Source organism: Dreissena polymorpha, chromosome 3 (genome assembly GCF_020536995.1).
Source record: "Dreissena polymorpha isolate Duluth1 chromosome 3, UMN_Dpol_1.0, whole genome shotgun sequence".
Classification (NCBI taxonomy): Eukaryota; Metazoa; Mollusca; class Bivalvia; order Myida; family Dreissenidae; genus Dreissena; species Dreissena polymorpha.
In genome coordinates, this window is record NC_068357.1 from 37,619,023 (window position 1) to 37,626,545 (window position 7,523).

Here is a 7,523-nt window from a genome sequence, read left to right on the forward strand (position 1 = left end):
GATAGCTTGTATCCTTCACAAGATAGCATGTAATCTTCACAAGATAACATGTAAGCTTCACAAGATAACATGTAATCTTCACAAGATAGATGTAACCGTCACAAGATAACATGTGACCTTCACAAGATAGCATGCTACCTTCACAAGATAGCATGTAACAGATTTCATGGATCTGGCAGGCGTTTTAATGACTCCTCAAACAAATGATTTTGTTTGACAAATATCAATTCATAACTGTCAACATTCATTCCCTATGTTAATGTTGACACTGGACAGCCCTGCCTTATCAATGCATAGGTCAGGAGGGCTTGCGCCAGAAGCAATTGTAAAGCCAGCAGAACTTAATCAAGCTTATTGTTTGGCTTGCAGATCATTGGAACTAAATCCCTTAATTCAACCATCCTAACCTGCCAGTAGTCAAAGATCAATATTCAATTATCATACCACAAAGCTGATATTGACCTAATAAATAGGTGTCTGATATTACTTTTGTATTTCAGGTTAGTTGATGTTTATATCTGTCAATGTTTGGAGGTAAATGCAGCCATAATTTTGTAGAAATGAATCAGATTAATAAAACAATATATTTGATAACAATATGTATTACATATTGGACACAAGCAACAAAAAAGACAAATGAAAATAAATAAATATAGATCTAGTAAGTGCAATTGCTAATGATGTCATGATAACCATGTCAAACATTGCAGGTAAAAATGATACCTGCTGAAAGTGCACATTTGTAGGAATTATCGGGCAGCTACCTGTCATTCTCTTAATTATGTTAAGTGCCAAACTATGTTAGGAGGATACAATCTGTTCACATTTGATATGCCTTGTTGAAAGAATAGAAAACAGTTCACATTTGATATGCCTTGTTGAAAGAATAGAAAACAGTTCACATTTGATATGCCTTGTTGAAAGAATAGAAAACAGTTCACATTTGATATGCCTTGTTGAAAGAATAGAAAACAGTTCACATTTGATATGCCTTGTTGAAAGAATAGAAAACAGTTCACATTTGATATGCCTTGTTGAAAGAATAGAAAACAGTTCACATTTGATATGCCTTGTTGAAAGAATAGAAAACAGTTCACATTTGATATGCCTTGTTGAAAGAATAGAAAACAGTTCACATTTGATATGCCTTGTTGAAAGAATAGAAAACAGTTGCATATACAATGAAGGCAAGTTAATGAGTATAATATGAATACATAATATTGTCTCCAAATGTCTGCATGCATCATAACAGGAGTATATAAATTGGTTAGTCAAAGTGGATAAAATTTGCTAAGAAGTTGGCTGTAAATGATTTTTTATGTTGGCAGTCTTAAGTTTAAATGTTAGTTTTGTTTGTGTTTTTTTTTAATGGTAATAGGTATTTTAAGTGTTATGAAGCATGTAAAATATAAACATAATTGTGCATTTATTCTACATTGATCATACAAATGTGGAAAACTATTCAAAGAGTTTTGGGGCCTGTAGATTTAACGCTGATGTGCATTCTTTACTTGTTTAAATCAAGCATAATTAAAAGAGACAAAACATGTGTATTCTTGCAATTTTCATTACTGTAAGCTTCTAGATAAGTTTTCAAGGCCTCACTATATTACTAGACCATTAGTTGGAAAAAAACTGTCAACAATCTGAATTGATTGCTGGTTTATCATACTTTGTCTGGAATATTTTATTTGTATTGTGTCAATAGGTGTATGAAAAAAAGAATTATGAATTGATCAAATTTCCTGCTAGTACATTCTAAGAATTGTTACTGCAGGGACTAATTATTAAAATACATTTTGACCCAACCCAATAATTATATCTTAAATCCCACAAAAGACTCTGGTTTCATATATCGTAAACAGTAGTTTTTTAAACAAAATATCCTCTAATTAAGTTAGATGAATGCCATATATTTTTATGAACCTAATAAAGTATTAGCTATCATTTCCTGCAAAGACATCTGATACTTAATTATGGTATTGCCAGAACTGATCCAGTAATTATTTATCAATATGTCATAATAATATCTCCATATTTGTGGTTTTTCAATTTTCAAATGATTCAGTTTGGAGAATCAGCCATGTAAAACATGTAATTACATTTGCCTTATTCTCATCATATAAAAGTTGGTAATGTATTATGGTTAAGACTTCATTAATATTTTATGAAGGAAAGGCAACAATTTGTACAATAACATAACAAAGAAATCCTGATGTATTGCAAGAATAATATAATAAAATGTATAATCCTTTATCACTTTTCATATTCTTTACAAATTTTCTTAACGAAAAAAGTTGCTGAAATAAAAAAATTAATCCTTATTTCTGCAATATAAAATAGGAAGAATGGAACAAGAACAGATGAACACAACAATTGATAAGCAATCAACAACATAAAATCAATGAGAGGAAATAAAAAACTGATTCGTTTATTCTTTCTTTTTCATTTTATTAGCTCGGCTGTTTTCGGAGAAACCGAGGTATTGTCATAGCCAGCTCGTAGTGTCGTGTCCGCCGTCCGTCCGCGTCGTGCTAAAACCTTAACATTTTGTTAAGGTTTTGACCATTGGCTCTAAAATCAAAGTGCTTCAACCTACAACTTTGCAACTTTATATGTAGCTGCACCTTGATGAGTTCTACATACATGCCCACCCATTTTTGGGTCACTAGGTCAAAGGTCAAGGTCACTGTGACCTCTAAAAAAAAATAAAAAAATAATATTCTGACAAGCTTTCATCTATTTAAAACTGCATCACAGCCCAGCGTGGCACCCGTTATGCGGTGCTCTTGTTCTTTTCATATTTTGATCACTCATGTATTTAATTAAAAAAGGTTTACCATAACAGCTTTTAGCCAATTCCTAAATCCGAACTTGTGGTAATATGGTGTCATGTAAATGAAATATCATTGCATTAAATTAAATACATTAAAAGTGTAACTTTGGTTGTTTGTTGGGTTTTTCCTTTTCATTATTTTGTCCACTCAAACAAATTCAATGTTAGCATATCTTATTGTCATAGCCAGCTCGTCGTGTCGTGTCGTCCGCCCTCCGCGTCGTGCTTAAACCTTAACATTTTGTCAAGGTTTTGAACATTGGCTCTAAACAAAAAGTGCTTCCACCTACGACTTTTAAACTTCATATGTACTTGCACCTTGATGACTTCCACACACCACACAACCAATTTTTGGGTCACTATGTCAAAGGTCAAGGTCACTGTGACCTCTTATATAAAACATACGCTATAAAACCAAAGTACTTCCACCTACAACTTCCTTCCACCTAAAACTTTGAAACTTCTTATGTACACTTTCACCTTGATGACACCCACATGCCACATCCACTTTTGGGTCACTAGGTTAAAGGTCAAGGTCACTGTGACCTCTAATATTATACTTCAGCATACGCTCTAAAATCAAAGTGCTTCCACCTATAGCTTCGACACTTCATATGTACATGCACCTTGATGACTTCTTCACACCACACCCATTTTTAGATCAGCTGTTTACAGAGAAAACCTGAGGTATTGTCATCAATTAAGCCAGCTTGTCGTGTCGTGTCGCCATCAGTGTTGTGCTAAAACCTTAACATTTTGTCTAGGTTTTGAACATGGGCTCTAAAATCAAAGTGCTTAAACCTACAACTTTGAAACTTCATATGTAGCTGCACCTTGATGAGTTCTACACGCAACACCCATTTATGGGTCACTGTGTCAAAGGTCAAGGTCACTGTGACCTCTAAAAAAAAAAAAAAAAAAAAATTATTCTGACAAGCTTTCATCTATTCAAAACTGCATCGCAGCCCAGCATGGCACCCGTTATGCGGTGCTCTTGTTCTTTTCATATTTTGATCACTCATGAGTTTAATTAAAAAAGGTTTACCATAACAGCTTTTAGCCAATTTCTTAATCCAAACTTGTGGTAATATGTTGTCATGTAAATGAAATATCATTGCATTAAATTAAATACATTAAAAGTGTAACTTTGGTTGTTTGCTGGGTTTTTCCTTTTCATTATTTTGTCCACTCAAACAAATTCAATGTTCGCATATCTTTTTGTCGATAACGTGTTTGCTTTTGATTGCCAACAACAAGTTCCTCGCTGTATGAAGATCATGTCATGATATCCAAAGTCACGCTTTGAAAAATCAAGGATAAAGAAACACTCAACAATTACCCAAGTGTTACACCAACCTACTGAGCTATTTTACAAGGTTTTGCTTTTATCAGTGTTTGCTGTTGACAGATTACAAGAAAAGGATACAAAATTCAAGCAGCGAACATGTGGTCCAGTATTTTTCCCTTTTATTTTATGTGTGTACATTGATAAATCTTAACTATAACGGTAATATAGTACATCTACCTTTCTTTGTTTTGTACATCGCCATTGTATGTCTTTAATGTTAAACATGGAGATTGTTTTCATTAAAAAATATATTAGTACATGAATTCCAATATATAAATGTTGCTTTCATATTATCGTTAATTACATATGAAAATAGTATCTCAGAACTATACTAATGTACACAATTTCAAACCTCAAAAATCTTATTTAAGGATTGTAAAATGATGTTAGCTATCTAACCTTGAATAAAGGTTTTTAAGATACTGAATTTAACAGTACACACAAAAATCTTGTTGGACAAATAAATAAGATTTTTGAAATCGCTTTAAATTAAGTAACATTAGCAAGAGGTATTAGGAACTATTTTAAATTAGTGCTAAGTATTGAAATAAATGTTATTGCTTTAAGAAATGATGGCACTGAAATTACAGTATTGAATAACAGCTTTTAACAATCCATTTGCTCTATTTTACCCAAGCACTCTCTCTTAAATCTTACCATTGGTCATTCACTTTATTTCAGGGTGAAAGAAAACTGTTTTAATAGAGGTCTAAAGCCTAGCCAAACACATTTTAACAATATGACAAATTTGCCACAGGCAATAGAGCTCGACTGTGTTCATTGTCCTTCTTCAAATGTGATTTTTTTATCAAAATATTGCTCTATTGTAATTTGCAAGGAAATTGAAGTCCTCAGTACTTCATCATCATAGTCTTGTGACAATATCATTTAATCACTGGCTGTTTTCAGCGGCAAGGAATTAGTCCTTACTTTTATTCAAAACATTCACACTGAGCATGGAGGGTACATAAATACGACCATCTGGAAAATGAAGTGGATTTCCAAGGGCCATTGTGGGGATTCTTTCAGCAGTGCGCCATGTTTCCGCGGTAACCCACAGAGATCTGATATAGGGAGAATATGCCAATAATTATTGCTTTTTGCACATGATTGAAATACTGAAAGCCTGCTACTGCCACTAATTATGTTTGTACAAAGGATTGAAATTGCTGTCTTTAATGTCGCCAAATGGTATCATGTGAAGCTTGCACTTCTAATTTCTTTATTCAAATTTTGATTATGTCAATGCGTCTATGTTTTTTTCCTAGAACATCCATGGAGATAATGTTAGTGTCAAAAGCAGGTGTTATTTTCATGCCATATAAATCACACTCTTTCTGAGTTTACTAAGGCATCCTCACAATCCTTGAATATGGGTTGCTTCTTCTCTCTCAGTATTAATTGTACTTTCTTTACTAATGTCACTTTTGTCAATTCTGGATAATGAGTTACTTGTATTTCTAAGAATTGGCTCTATAAAAGCTCACAAGGGTTTTCTAGGGTCATTCATTTGACCAGTAAAACTGAGAATGATTGAGAAACAAAGATTTGTTGAAACAAGTTCTCTTAAATCCTCCTTGCCTAGACAAAACTCAGTTTGTATTGTGACAGAATGTTTAAGAACTGTGCATGACTTTTCCAAAACTGTAAGTTGGCTTAATTGTTTTCAGATTATTTGTGCTGAAAATTATCAAGAACACATCTTAACCCTTCCAGTGCGGGAACCGAATTTTGAAGGCCAGTGCAAACAGTTTGGATCCAGATGAGACGCCACAGAACGTGGCGTCTCATCAGGATCCAAACTGTTTGCTATTCTGATAGTATTCTTTGAAAAAAATTAAAGAAAATGCTAATTTTTGAAATTTAGCAGACAACATTTTAGCAGACGACAAATTTCCCAGCATGCAAAGTGTTAAAATAACATAAATACTCAAAATCAATGAATATTTCGCAAAATATTTTGTAAAATAAAGTTAACCCATATTAAAAATCAGTGTTTCTTATAGAAATTTCAACACTTGATGTGGTATGGTAACATACACAAAATGCTTGTGCTATTTTGTGCGCGGCGATATATCTCATGTTAGTTTCCCGACACGATATCTGAACAGACTAAATTGCTTTGGGCTGGGTCAGAAGAACAACATATTTATGAGAACAATGTTGTGCAGCTTCCAAAGCTGCCCCAAGCCAATCGTGTAAATGTTCGCATATTGAAGCCGTATATATTCACATGGAATATATTGTGACTCAAAATAATAAACACAAGCATTTTGTATCGTGTTAAATCTATGTAACTATACCATATCTAGCGTTGACATTTTGGCTATTGCCATAAGGAACACTGATTTATATGTTTTTACTTTATTTTCATATTATTGTAGGAGATATTTGTTGATTTTGATTGTTTATGGGCTATAAATGATGGTCCTTGAACATTTCAATGATGTCTTGTATTCATAATGATTACTTATAATGAGGTTCTTGTGAATAACACATTTTTTCCCAGAATATTGTCAGTGATTTAAATGTTCTTGAACTCTTCTTGAAAGTTTTTTGAACCTTTTAAGAAGAAATTAAGAATATTGCATATAATTATAATGTTTCTCAAATCGTACTTGTTTGCAAGTTTTTGACCATCTTGAAGAACACATAATTTACTATAAAAAATTATCTTTTCTTGAAAACTTGAACTTGAGTCTTGATTGTTCAATTTTAAATCTTAGCAAAGATTAAAGTTTGCAGCATGGTATTTAAATAAATTGTACTTACAAGAAAATTCCAATATTTGTTCAAAGATTTTAATTTTTCGTAATAAGTTTTGGTACCACTTATTTCTTAAGGATTGACATGTAAAAAGATTTGGTATAATTTAGTTTGAGATAAAAAATAAAACACATGGGTGGATATTTGGGAAAACCTTTTTCTGACCTTTAAAATTGAGATATGTAAGCTAGATTGATTAATTTGTCTTCCAGAACACTTGATATGAGACTTTTATAGAACAATTACAGTTCTGTATATAAAACAATATCCCTCCAAAAACTCCATATTAAGGAGAAAAGTTTTTGTTTCTTAGTAATACACTACTGAATGACAGAACACCAACCAATAATTTCAAGAACATTCCAAGTTCATACATTCTGAATACTTAAATGAAAATAAACTTCATGGTTAAGGAATAGCCATATAAAAAGATATAACCATTTATGGCAGCCAATTGTTACCAAAATGGCTTCAGCAATGTTCAAATCCAGCCACCATGAACAGTTTCTAGCTTAGTGATTCTCCAGATAATAACAAGATGCATGTGGCAATAATTAACCCTTTGGTCAAAGC